Source organism: Cajanus cajan, chromosome 1 (genome assembly GCF_000230855.2).
Source record: "Cajanus cajan strain Asha chromosome 1, NIPB_CcT2T_4, whole genome shotgun sequence".
Taxonomy (NCBI): Eukaryota; Viridiplantae; Streptophyta; class Magnoliopsida; order Fabales; family Fabaceae; genus Cajanus; species Cajanus cajan.
Genome location: NC_138517.1, coordinates 17,442,052 through 17,456,944, shown reverse-complemented (window position 1 = coordinate 17,456,944; position 14,893 = coordinate 17,442,052). Strand labels below are relative to the sequence as shown.

The 14,893-nt window shown below is 26.5% G+C and overlaps 1 long non-coding RNA gene and 1 pseudogene across 3 annotated transcripts; one reads left to right on the top strand and one right to left on the bottom strand.

Moving 5' to 3' along the window:
- Positions 1-5,535: 5,535 nt before the first annotated feature.
- On the top strand, positions 5,536-9,276 carry LOC109791201 (acidic endochitinase-like; annotated as a pseudogene). Its single transcript, XR_014434281.1, has 2 exons — positions 5,536-7,340; positions 8,283-9,276. The product of XR_014434281.1 is annotated as an acidic endochitinase-like (transcript).
- A 697-nt stretch (positions 9,277-9,973) lies between these two features.
- LOC145953900 (uncharacterized) lies at positions 9,974-14,499 on the bottom strand. Of its 2 annotated transcripts, XR_014431127.1 has the most exons (5): positions 13,506-14,499; positions 13,268-13,323; positions 13,118-13,151; positions 11,583-11,648; positions 9,974-10,608 (listed from the first exon to the last, which is right to left on the bottom strand). It is a non-coding gene; the product is annotated as an uncharacterized LOC145953900 (long non-coding RNA). The 2 variants fall into 2 exon arrangements; XR_014431126.1 differs by lacking the exon at positions 11,583-11,648.
- Between the last annotated feature and the right edge of the window lie 394 nt (positions 14,500-14,893).

Below are 14,893 nucleotides of genomic sequence, written 5' to 3'. Positions count from 1 at the left end.
AAGTCAAATGAATCAAAATTGGATTGATTTACATACTTCTCCGATAAATTAATAATAGAATAATTTGAACTATTGCCAATTTGCATGTCTATAGTATGTTATAAAATAATATAATATAATTAATAGTAATAGTTTTTTCAATTTTTTTATGTTTGCTACTAGAGTTGTGATTACAAACTTAGACTTAGGGTTAGTTGTTATGAGAGCTTTGTCCCTCTTATTGCATTCTTGATGATTTGATCTTGTAATTTATCATTTTTGTTCCGTTTGTCAATGAAGACGAAGATGCAACCACAGCTTCTACCAAAGCCAAAAATTTGACTTGAAGGGGCCAAATTTTTTTAACACTTATATATAAATATTTTAACATCATAAATAATTTATTATCATTTTTTTTTATCTCTCTTTCTATCACATTATATATCTGTCTTATATATATTTCTCTAATTTTCTTTTTCTAAGTGTAAACTAATATGATAATTTTCATCTATCAATTTATATTATTTTTATGAATTTTAGAGGGGCCAAAAAAAATTTTAAAATAATTTTGGGGGAGGGAACTTGGAAGCTTAAGTCCTTCCCTCCATCCTTGAAAGTAAGAGTAGGGGTATTAATGAGGAAGACCAAGATACTAAAAAAACTATTAAAAAAAAACTAAGTTTAATATCACTAAGGTATGAAATAAGTATGAAAAAGTTAGTCTAGTTGATGAGTAGATAAATACAAATGCAGTGGTTACGAAAAATTTTATACATATAAAGTTATTAGATGTTTTGTGATAGTATATAGTATCAATTTATCATATTTAATTTTTTTTCATTGTAAAAAAATAGGTTAAATTTTTTAAAATGTATTTTTTAATTTTTTAAAATATATTCAATTTGGCTTAATGTGAGTCATGTTGGACAAAAAAATAGCAATTTAAAAAATACAAGTTAGATCATCTTAATCTAAAATAACATTTGATTCATATAGACCAGGATGCGTTAGGTTGGTGCAACCTATTTGACACCTCTATGTGTATTTGGCTTGAAAAAAAAAAAGATTAAAATTTAATTAAATGGTTAAAGTAATTATTTTGTAGATAAATGCACTTTTGTCGACTCGTCTATATTATTCAATTTTCCCCCTACCACATTCAATTATATGCTAACATGTAATAATATAATTATGAAAATCAAGCCATTTTACTTTTTCTTTTGTCATGGTAAAATATTAACCGATTTTATTAAAAAATTAATTAAACACTTTTAATAAATTCTTTCCTTTTAATAAAATTTTTTCATCTATATAATTTGAATTTGAAACTTTAGTTAAAAAAATAAAAAATTAAGCCAATTTATCTCGAATCAAAGGTGTTAAAACTCCATTTTCTCGAATCAAGAATTTATTTTTGTCGTACTCGGAAGTATCCGCACACTTTTTTTTTTCATGTTATATATAAAGTAATCTTAATCTCATATTATTCTTATAGTGTGTTTGGATGAAGAATTTTACAAATTCAAGAAATTTTTAATTCTTGGTATTTGAATTATTTTGATTTTAATTTCTATCATTCTTAAAATATTTTATTTGGATGAGTCAATTCAAATTTCTTAATTTTTCAATTATTAGGTTGAATATGATAATTTGATTCTACCATAGTAAAATTAATTTTAAAAATATATTTATATGTTGACATTTTTAAATTAAATTTTATAAAAATAAATATTAATCCATTTTTAAATATTTAATAATTTTAAAAATTAATATTAGATAATATTTAATAATTTTAAAAATTAATATTAGATAATATTTAATAATTTTAAAATATTTTTGAATATCTAATAATTAAAAGAATGAAGAGATAACATAAAATATATAAGTGAAATAAGAAAAACAAATATGAAGAATTTCAAATTCTCTCATTTTTGGGAAAATTTGAAATTCTACTATTTTAAAGAATTTCACAAATGTTTGGATTTCAAATTCTTTGTAAATTCCTCATCCAAACAAAGTATTTCACCTCAAAAAATTTAAAATTTTTCAAATAAATAAATTATCCTAGATAAATTCTTCATCCAAACACACCATTAATTTATTTGACGTTTGAGTTTCTACAAAATTACCTATTGGCAATTGGGTTCTAATATTCATCTATCCCATTAGGAACTTTACTCTTGGCCCATCTCATGGGTTCCTACTTCTAGCCTAATTTCCATCACATCCATACTTGTCATACCAATTCTATACTAAGGCTAAATAGACGTGAAAAAAAAAAAAAAAAAAAAGAGAACTTAAAAATTGACAATTTTTTTTCTCGAAAAGGACTAAATTAAAAAATTCAGGGATTAAAAACTTGTTTTACCCTTCCAGAATTGTATTTATTAGTGTGAAGTTGAGTTTGAGATTGTGACATCTAATTGGACTAGAAACCTTAATATAATAATTACAAATATAAATGTGATGATATATATTAATAAATCATAATTAATTTGATTGTTGATGTTCACATAGTTATTTAAAAGATGTTAAGTCATATCATACGTATAATTTTATTATCCGTTCATAGTCATATAATATCTTTTATTTTTAAAAAGAATGTTTAATTATATATTTACAAATAAAAAAATTACATGTGTCATATGATCTGACATCTACTAAATAATTATATAAATATTAATAATTAAATTAACTATGATTTATTGGCATACATTGTCACTTAACAAATGAAAATTGACCCTAAAGACTTTTATTGAAAAAAAAATTAATGAAAAAATAAAAGTTAAAAGAAAATTTATCATCAAATTCTTAAAAAGTTTTAAAGATTAAAAACTTTATTTTTACCACCGATTAAAAACTTATTTAACCCAAGGATTATAATTTTGTTGTTCCTAACATGGGTCTAAGCCTGGATTCATGTCCAATTAATTAGACGAAAAAGTATTAACAAAGCTAACCTCTTTATTATCAAATAATGGCTAAATTATATATATATATATATATATATATATATATATATATATATATATATATATATATATATATATATATATATATATATATATATATTCACAGTTTCACATTTTCATACTTTCATTTCTTATAATTATTGAAAATATAAATTAATTATTATAATAGTTACATAATTGATTTTTTTCAGAAAATAATTTATATTTTAAGGACAATTAAATAATAATTAAAATTAGATATTTTACTAAAAATTATATATTTAAAGATTTTTTATGTCTATTAATTTTTATATATTATTAAATTAAATTATACTTGACATATAATTTATTTTAAAATACTATATATGCTAGTAAATTGAATTAAAATAAAGCGTGAGGTATCTTTTACTTGAGTACGATAAGGATAAGTTTGGATTCAAAATTTCATGCAAGGATGAGGCAAATTCTTGTATATATAAATAATTCTTTGTTTACCATGAATATAGCTTTGGTCTTTAGAAGCGTTTATGGACATTATATTCTATCGGTAGCCATTTCCATTTAATTAATTATTATTTATTTTTCAATTTTCTTTGCCAATAAAACTAATTATTTAATATATATATATATATATAAAGTATTAAATAATTTTATATTAAATGTGAATTTTATAAATCTAACTGTTAGATTAAAAATTCTTTATTTTTAGATTATATGTACAAAATTTTATATTAATTCAAGATAATTTGATACTTAATTCTTATAAAATAAAATTGATGTAATATATATATTTTAAAATATTAAAAAATATAAACATTTTAATTATTTAAATTTGTTTACTTACTTAAACTTAAATTTTTTGTTTAAGTTTTAAAAAAATAATAATTCCAGTCAATGACGGATCTACTTAGTGGCTTGTGGGGTAGTTGTCCCACTAACTTTTCAGTTATTATTTTTTTTTAAATATATAACATTATATTATTTCTATTTAAAATCTAAAAATAGAAAAAATAAAAAAAAAATAAGTTACAAAATTAAAATTGAATTTAAATTTTATTGTAATTATTTTTGTGTGAGTAGGAAGATTTAAAAAAAATATTTTAATATGTTATAAAAATTAACAACAAATTACATATTTTAAAAAAAATAAAAAAGTTGTTATGCATTTAAATTGTAAATCAATATAAAAAAATTATAAATTATAATGTATGTATTTTAAGTAAAAAAAATCATAAGTTGTTATTAACCTCTTTTTGGATATTTTATATCTTTTTTCTATTTTATTTTTACTTTTTCAATTCTATTCATATTTTGAAGTTCCTCTCTACCTCTAATGTATTTTAAAGTGTAGAATAATGAAATTGAAAAAAAAAATTCTTCTTTCATCTCTACTCATTCATGTTTCAATAACTAAACTATACATTTAAAGTGATATTTGATGTTAGTGTATTTAAAATTTTATTTTTATATTACTTTATTTAAAGTGATCTGCTTGAAATAGTTGAGGAAGATGACATAAGTTTAGCGCAAAAAGGTGAAGCATGTGCTTTATTAATTTCTATGCAAACTTTTGAATTTGTTTTCATCTTGTACTTGATGAAAAATATTTTAGGGATTACTCATGAGTTATCTCAAGCATTACAAAAAAGTGATCAAGATATTGTAAATGCTATGAAATTAGTTTCAGTTTCCAAACAAAGATTGCAAGCAATGAGAGGTGATGTTGGTCTTCTTTGTTCAATAATGTTTCATTATTTTGTGAAAAACATAACATATTGTGGTTCTAAATATAAATGACACTTTTTAAACACAAGGAAGGTCAAGGTGTAGGGTATAACAAGTTACTAATCTACATCATTTTCAAGTTGTATTATTTTTTCAAGTGATTGATCAACAACTTCAAGAGTTAAACAACTATTTCATAGAAGCAAATACTGAGTTGCTTCTTTGTGTAACATGTTTAAATCCAAGAAATTCATTTTTTGCATTTGACAAGGAGAAGTTGATTCATTTTACTCAATTTTATTCTTCTGAATTTTCTTCAGTTGAACTTTTGGCATTAAATAACCAACTTGAAAATTATTTCATGGATGTATGTTTTGATAGTGCTTTTTCAAAATTAGAAGGGATTGATGATCTTTCTATGAAGCTTGTGGAGATAAGAAAACATGTTGTATTAGAGTATTTGCTTTTAGAACTAACCTTGATACTACTAGTGGCAACTACATTAGTTGAAAGAGTTTTTTCTATTATAAATATTATCAAGAATTAGATGCGAAATCGTATGGGAGTTGAATGATTAAATGATTGTTTAGTTACTTATAGAGAGAGAGATTTTTAATAATATTGAAAATGAGCAAATCATTCAATATTTTTAAATTATGAAAACTCGTAGAGAACAATTATGATATGTATTTTTTTAATAAAAATTTTTATTTTATATTTAGACAAATATATGTATTTAAATATTGCCCCCACTACTTAAAATTTCTTGACTGATTTCGATGGTATAAATTTTAGAGGTATCACATTTAATGAGAATATACATAATTATTATAAAATCTTTTTAACATTTTCTATTCCGAATTAAAAATTCATTTCATAGTCAATATTGTAAGTGTTGGACACGTTCAAGTTGTTAAGTCATAATTATAGGGTACACAAGTCCTAACCTATATACTACATGCACAAGTCCCAGACATCACGCACAGAGACCATGTTTCAGTTTCAAAATTCAAAACCTCTCCAACGGGGCAAGGTACCATATCATATATTCCACCTAATTTGACCAACAATAAGAACATTGTTACGCACGCTTTCACAAGTTTCTTTAGAAGCCCTACTCGCAAATGAAAAAAATGAAAAATAAATAAAACAATTTATAATAATTTTAAAATAATTTATGTATATTATTTTTTCGTAGAAGATATTTAATTTTAATTTATGCATAAATTATGCTTAACTTAAAAAATAATGTAATTTTTTTATATAAGTATTTCTGGATATTATGGTTCACATCCCTCTTCGTTATTAGAAAAATATCAATTTTCTTGCAAATTTTCTTAAAAAAGATACTCAGATTTTTTTATGATTTTTTTTTGTAATAATAATTAATTATTTGTTTTTACAAATTTATTTGCAAATGAAAAGATATTTAATTTTTTAATTTATGCATAAATTATGTATATTATTTTTTTCTAGAAAAGATATTTAATTTTTTAATTTATGCATAAATTATGTTTAACTTAAAAAATTGTTATTTTTTTTTATATAAGTATTTCTAGATTATGGCTCACTACATCCCTCTTATGTTAATTTCTCACAATATTTAAATTAGTTAACTTGCACTAGAATATAGAAGTGTGAAGATTTCTCCAAAATTATATAATCATAACTTGTGAAATACTTATTTTTAAAACTACTTCAAAAATATTTTATATATATCCCAGATAATTCCAAATCATCTGAAAATGAAATTTATGCTGATAATATATGAAAAATAATCTCATTAAGTTATATATACTAGCAAAAGATCGAAGATAGACATTACTTGTGTGTCTATCTACTTTCATTTTTTTATAAGACGTAAAATCTAATATTTTATAATAATCTACTATACAATGATATGTGTTCATATAAATTTTTAATTCACTTATCATTTTCATTATACATAGTTATTCCATTTAAATATGATTATTTTATCAAATTTTATTTAAACTTATCAAATAATCATAATGGATAGTAAGTATATATTTTAAAAGAGGTGTTAGTGATAAGCCTTTAGTTCAAACTTCAAAGTGCTCAGCAAATATGAAAAAATGGAAGATTCTTGACCTAGTATGCAATTTTACAATCATAAATGAGGTGTTATAGTTTCGTGACCCAAATGGCACGTTCCATATAGACTTTTCTTGCCCCAACATACCCTCCAATAACACCTATAAATAGGTACATATATAATATATCTTGCATGATCTCAAACCAAATTGATCAAGCAACATAAACATGGAATCCCTCAACAAAGCCTCACTTCTCATAATCCCTCTATTTTTCATTTCCCTATTCAAGCATTCTCATAGTGCAGGAATAGCAGTTTACTGGGGCCAAAATGGCCAAGAGGGGACCTTAGCAGACGCATGCAACAGTGGAAACTACCAATTTGTGAACATAGCATTCTTGTCCACTTTTGGCAATGGCCAAACTCCACAACTCAACCTTGCAGGCCACTGTGTGATGCCACCACCAGTGGCTGCACAGGGTTGAGCAGTGACATCAAGACATGCCAAGAACGTGGCATCAAAGTGTTGCTCTCCCTTGGAGGTGATGGTGGAACCTACTCCTTCAACTCACCTGATGAAGCCACACAACTTGCTTCCTACCTCTGGCAAAATTTCCTTGGAGGGCAATCTGGTAAATCTGATGATATACAGACACATCTATATATTAAGAGAAATGCTAGCAATAACTTTTTAGCATACTCTTTTAAAGAATTTTTTTATTATTACATGAAATTTATTAGAGATTATAATTTTTTTTAAGATTTACTTTATATTTAATATTATTTGATAATTTTATATAATAAATTTCAATCAAATAATAAATAGTATGCTAGAAATTGTGTTGTTAACACTTTTCATATTAATTAAAGATTTAATAATCATGTACTATGAGTAAAAGAAATTTATATTAACAACTAATTAGAAATCACATCATTAATATAATTTTTAAAATAATAATTATAAAAGATAATCTTATCACATAATTAGTTACTCAAAATTAAATGACTGAATGAGAATATAAAATTGATTAATATCATTAGTATATAACTTTTTTCTCATTATTGAACAATTCATCAACACATGTAGATTCTCTCTATCTCTACCGTCCTATCAAATTATATTACCAATCATCAAAATCATATTATTCCACTTTTTGTCAAAAATAAACATATATAGATTCGACCTTTATATTTTTCTATTCTAATCATTGTGGCCATCTTGAATGTTAGGAGAGAGACGACTAATGAAGGTTAGTTACAGTGTTAAAAGATTGTGTAATGTCTTTTAGAAAACTTAAGGAGTGTGAAGTGAAAATTGAGGAAAAAGAGATTTAATTGAGCTTTATAATGTTATAGAATTGCTTTTTAAGTTTAGTGTAAACATAATATTTTCACGTCAATTATCCTAATCTGCATTGCAGTAGTATAATAGCAACAACTGCTACCTTAACAATAGTTAGTTTAAAACCATGTGTATCATACATATATTCATACAGATATTGTTTTCTCTTCTTTTTTCTCATCTTCTCTCTGATATAAATAACATTTGGTGTGCACTAATCTTTTCAATTCAGGATCAGGACCATTAGGTGATGCTGTCTTGGATGGCATTGACTTTGACATAGAAGCTGGTGGAGTTGAGCATTGGGATGAACTAGCCAAGGCACTCAATGGTTACAGTTCACAAAGGAAAGTGTACTTGTCTGCAGCCCCACAGTGCATAATCCCAGACAAGCACTTGGATTCTGCCATCCAAACTGGGGTTTTTGACTATGTGTGGGTTCAGTTCTACAACAACCCTTCATGCCAATACTCAAGTGGAAACACCAACAACCTCATCAACGCATGGAACCAGTGGATCACAGTGCCAGCCACTCAGGTCTTCATGGGGCTTCCTGCTTCTGAGGCTGCTGTTCCAAGTGGAGGCTTTTTGCCTGCTGATGTGTTGAGTTCTCAGATTCTTCCTCAGATTAAACAGTCTCCAAAGTATGGTGGTGTCATGCTCTGGAACAGGTTCAATGATGTGCAAAATGGTTACAGTGCTGCTATTGTTGGGATTGTTTAAATGTTTAATTATTTGTTTGAGGCAATTACTAATTTTATGATATTCCATTGTTTGAATAATGATCACCACTTGTGGTTGGTGTGAAGGCTATGTATGTTTGTTGTAAAAGATGAGTTATACAAATGGTAGGGTGTGACCAAATTTAATAGAAGTTATTGTGATGTCTTGTTATCAATTTTTGTATGTTTCGAAAATTCCTAGCTTTGAGAATTTCTTGTATTCATCTTCATCACGACCCCGTGATCCACCGCTTAATATAAATTTTAGTAATGAATAAGAAAAAAAATTATATGAGAAGAGAAATATTCACTTTGTATATATGTATAATTTCTAATCAAAATTAATCATTATTTTTAATTGTGAAAACTTCGTGTCAATATCACAATTATAAAAAAAATTATCTGTTAAGTATTTTATTCAGTTTATGAGTCATTGATTGGGATGTATCTATAATTTGATTTTTTTTTATATTCATTTTAAGGATTGATCTTAGATAAATTTATGGTTAAATAAGTTTTTAGTGTCTCAACTTTTTAAGAATTTTATTTTTAGTCCTTAAATGTGTTTTTTTCAACCTTTAATCCTCCATTAGTTTTCAGTCTCATAGATTAATTTTTAGGATTAAACCTCCTTTATTAAACGATGATGTGAATTAATAAATTCATGATTAACTCAATCATTAATGTTTACGTGACTACTTAATAGATCTTAAATTATAATTTTTCTAGTCGTTCATGGTCAATCACTACAAGAAAAATGACTTATGCCTACACACAAAAAATGTCACTAAAAGTCTAAATTTCATAGGTAAAGGTATCATGGACTTTGACCTACAGACATTGAAGTTGTCAACTTTGAGGGGGCATATAGCTACAACTAATAGCCTATCACTATAAGTTTTACCTACAGAGATAATTTTACCTACAACTACATTTGACTGTCACTATACGTGCTACCTACAATTTGCAATATGCGTGGGTAAAAATCATTGACTTTTATTTACACTCCCTACTATAGGTAAACACCATTAAGTTGTATTTACATGTTATGACTGTAGGTAAAAGTCATTAACTTATTCTTACATACTCTGACTATAGGTAAAAGTATTTTTTATTTTATTTATTATTATTATTATTATTATTGTACCTATAAATATATATATATATATATATATATATATATATATATATATATATATAATATCTCTTATAGAGAATATGTGTACTCTATATGAAGTGTAGTTCAAATTTTATTATTATCTTGTATACAAAAAATGACATTAAAGTATAAAAAAAATTCAAATTTCATTAACTGATATATTTAATTTAATATTTTGTTCTTGCTAAATTTCATTAAATAATAAAAACTATATATACAAAACATAAAAAAAAAAGGAAAAGATAAGTAGATGACTTATTCACATACTAGTCTAATATGGAGATTCTATATCAGTGTCAACAACCAGTAATTGTTATCATGTTATTCTAAACATCATGTATGTATATTTCAAGTATCATTGTTCATAGAGCTAGACATATAAGTATCCAAACTATGTTAAAAAAAATGACAAATTCATGATGCTAAAGTTGCTAATTAGAAATAAAAAAGGAAAACATTTTGCATTGATAAATGTCATTCTGTAAGTATTTCTATCTATGTTGATCCACTGCATGTAAATCCTTCACCAATCCTAAAAAAAATATGAAAAATGCCACTTTTGCAGCTTTGTGGCCCACTAGGAAATCCTCGTTCATTTATGGCATCAGCCATGTCAACAAAAGGACCAAGAGTGTACCAGGACCTCCATACTCCAAGTGCAAGAAAGTGCTAAAAATCTGTTCAATTCAACATATAATCACAATTCACAGCAGGTTAAATATGGACAATAATATTTCATCATAATATTAGATATAAAGCCTCGGGAGCCTTAAAAAATGATAATAGCAGATAATAGCACATAGCGGCCAGCCTAAAAAATGATAGAACAGTATATAACACATAGCAAGATGGTCACTATTTTTTATATACAGATTGAATAATTTACACCATAACATTAAAGAGATAAGTTATGATATACACTGAGAGCTAGAGAGGTGAGAAGAGTAAATTTTGGCAAACAATTATATACGGATGATCAAGGTTGATTTAATTAATTTTAATCTTAGCTGTCCACTTCAATTATACAGTTAAGATTTGCTTCTTTCACACACTCATCTTTCACTGATTTGTTTTTGTGCCAGTTCTTCAGATCAATGAACACGTGAAAACATATGATCTTCACATCTAAAAGGCTTTAAAGCTTGCTTGTCAAACAGTGAATTGTTGTAAACTGCATTATTTGGCTGTTAGCTAATGGACAAGGGTGGTTCTGGTGGCAAGCTAGCTTTCAGTTTGAAACAAAAGTCAAAGCTGGTGCCACCCCCTGTTAAGTTGAGTGCTGATGAGGATGAAGAAGAAATTGAAGTTGGGTATGTTTAACTATAAAAGTCCAACTATTGAGCGGGGCAGAAAAAGAAATGGTTAGAAAAGGGAGCACAATAAAAAATTAAAGAACTTAAGTTATTTTTAAGATAGTTTAACAGTGCACTGAACTGCACTTTTAGAGGTTCAGTTTTTTAAAATTAATCTATAAAATGGTTCAATTTAATTTTTAATTAAATCAGTTTAATTTTTTTAGTCCAATATAGTACAGTTAATTGACAGTTCAGATCAATACAGTTAATTTTGTCCACCCTATGTAAAACGATAATAAAATTATAAAAAATAAAATAAAATGTTAAACAACATAAAATGATCAACTTTTAATAACCTCCCAGGAATCGAGGGTTCATGCCACTGATTTAGCATAAAAAGGCATCCACAATTGGTGGGTCACCTACGATAGAAGGTCAAATAAAAAATCTAAGTGCATGTAAAAACTGGTTTAAGAATGATGCATGTGTTAATTCGAATTCATACGTAGTAACAAAAACAGAAAAAAACACATGCATAAATAGTCATTAGATTCCTGTTAGAAATGGATGGAAAAACATTGAGTCCAATAAAGTTGAATTTCCACTCGAGAAATTGGAGCAAATTACTTAGCTCAGCAATAATTCCTCCCAAGATCCAAACCTAGTAGCTAACCATCCTTGACGTGACGTTTAATCAAAGAATGTTTTGTGAACATACATAGTAAAAAAGTTAAAAAAGCTGTCGACAAGAACAAAACAATTGAATATTTTCGTTTGTTACAGCAAAATCTTTTGTGGACCAAAATGTTATTTCAATCTTCCTTTTCAACACGAAATCTTTTCTTTGCTATTTTCCGCATATGACTTTAGGGAATGAAACAGCTAGATATATAACAGCGAGATTTCAAACATTTAGACACTATTTTAAGTAAATTTAAATCACTTATACTTAACACATTATCTAAAACAACACAATAGCCATAGCAAGACCTAAAAAAATTACAAGATTAAAAGTTAAACAAATTTATTTTTAGACATAAATCAAAAAACAGGTATATTTCATATTTTAAGCCATTTTGATATTATAAATCAAACCAGTGGCAAGTTTTGTAAGCTGTAATAAGACAAAACAATAGCCAAATAAGGGTGTGTAATAGGGCAAACTTTATGATCTACAAGGTGTGAAACCAAACTATTCAGCAACAACAATTGTCCTTGGTGCTTTATGGTGTGCATGTGGCAGAACAGGAATTACAGGATCACCTAAACTGAGCAGCAAAAATATGAAAAAAGACATGTATGACGAAATGCCATGTTTTGGGGGGAATCAATCAGAAGTTGCAACATTAATTCAACCAATCGGCCACTCCATTAAACCAATCATCACTGAGCAGTGTGTACTTTAATAGTTGTGTGGATTTGTAACCAACATCTCACAGACAGGGCTTTGAAAGACTAGTTTGTTTTTTTCTTCCTTTACCCTTTGATATTGGTTTTGTAAAGCCAGTTCCTTCGCCTAAAAATGGATTAAGTCAAGTTAAATTTTAGTAATTCTGAACTTAACTTTTATTAAAAATGCATATTTAAGTCTAATATGTTTAGTTGATATAGATTTATTTTGAAACTTTAGCCGTTTATTGAAAGAACTCTGGAATTAATCCAGGTTTTATCAGGGCTTGATGTTTGATAACATCATTAAGCTGGAATTTCCTGCATTTTTCATTTTTAATCTCAAGTTTGAGCTTCTGTCTATAAATTAAATCCACATTTATTAAAAATAAAACTATAATGGAATATGAAGACATGTCATTACATGACAGATTCAAGTATACAAGATCAAATATACAAGAACATGCAAATTAACTTGTCAAAAAAAGAGCAGATATATTACACATCTGTTTCTTCCTCTGCCTTCTCATATCAGCCTATATTCAGAACCAAGATTTCAAAAACCAATAAAACAATCAGATTCCAGGAAAAAATGTAAAAATCTTCAACCAGGAATTAAAAAAAGAGTACGAGATAAAATTCTATAAAATACCTATTGACAAACTGGTGAACGTTCGAATACGAGATCCGTGAGTGCTTCTTCGACATCTGTTAGCAAACTCAGTACCAATAAACAAATCCTACATTAGAATCAAGAAGAAAAAGAGTACGAGATAAAATTTGAAAGTAAAGCGCAATGAAGTAGAGGACTTGGGATTATATGAACCAAAAACCTAGATTAGAAGAAAAAAATAAGCTGTAGGAGATATGCAAATTCATGATGAAGAAACCTGTGAACGGAGACATGATTCGAGACTTAGAACGGAGACATGATTCAGAACGGACACGAGCGAGGAATGGGTGCGGAGTAATTCAAAACGGAGACCTATGAAGAGAACTGGATTCTGTTGCTTTCGGGGTTGGGTTGGGCGGCTCTGATGATGGGCCTCACCATACATGGCCCAGGTCTATTACTTCTTTTATTTTGTACACTTCCTTTGTATTTTTTTATTTAATTTCTTTTTGTCGTAAATACTTCTTTCTAGAAATTAGGTTTTTGAATTAAATTTTAACATTCTAAAAACTATTTCAGAATTATATTTGGGTTGCGATTAGGGGTGATCAAAATTTTCCTACCTTACAAAAAATGGTGAAAGAAATACATTTCGGGTTGGTATTATTTATGGGGTATCGGAAATAAAGGATATGTTGCAAGATGGCTAACTTCGTGTGGGTGTAGTGCAGGTCGAAATAAAGTACCCTGTCGAAATAAACCTTAATTATTTAATTCCAATTTTTAATTATATATTTTATATTGATATTGATGTTCTATGAAATTAATTAGTCTTATATATAATTATTTATTTGTTTTACATGGATTTTTATTTGTATTAAATAACTGTAGATATAAATTTTGTAAATTTTTTACCTACCTAAAATAGTAGTAGGCATAAGTCTTTGAAGACTTTTACCTACATTGACAATTTGTTGGTAAAAGAACTTTAAGTTGTATTGAGTTTTGCCTACACCAAACAAAAGTGGGTATAGATTTTTGAGTTATACCTACATTAAACATTTGTAGGTAAATTTTTTTTTTAGTTTTACCTACACTAATTCAGGTCTATAGGTAAAAGTGTCTGTAGGCACAGATTATTTTTTTTGTAGTGTTAATTATTCTTTTTTAAAATAAAATATATTATTAAAACAATTTTTCACTTATGATCATAAATGAATAGTAAAATTACATGTATCATATGATTTCATATTTATTAATAAGTCATTTAGTTATTAATAAGTCATTTAGGTACCAATTGTCAAGTCAATTATAATTTATTATTTTATATCATTACTCAATAAATGAGACTTAATCTTAAATATTAATTTATGTGGCATAAATTAATAGAAGACTAAAGTTAAATATATATATATATATATATATATATATATAAACTAAAAATCAAATTCTTTCCCTTAAAAAAAATCAAATTCTTTAAAAGTTGAGAGAATAAACATTTGTTTAACACATAAAATAAATTTATGTACGAGAAATATAATTATGTAGTAGTGAGTGATAGAAAGGTACATGACTATTTCAACTGATGGTGACTGGAAGGTTGAGGAACTCCATAAGTTAATTCCCTGGTCAGTACAGCTCGAGATCATGGGGGTTGCAACCCCG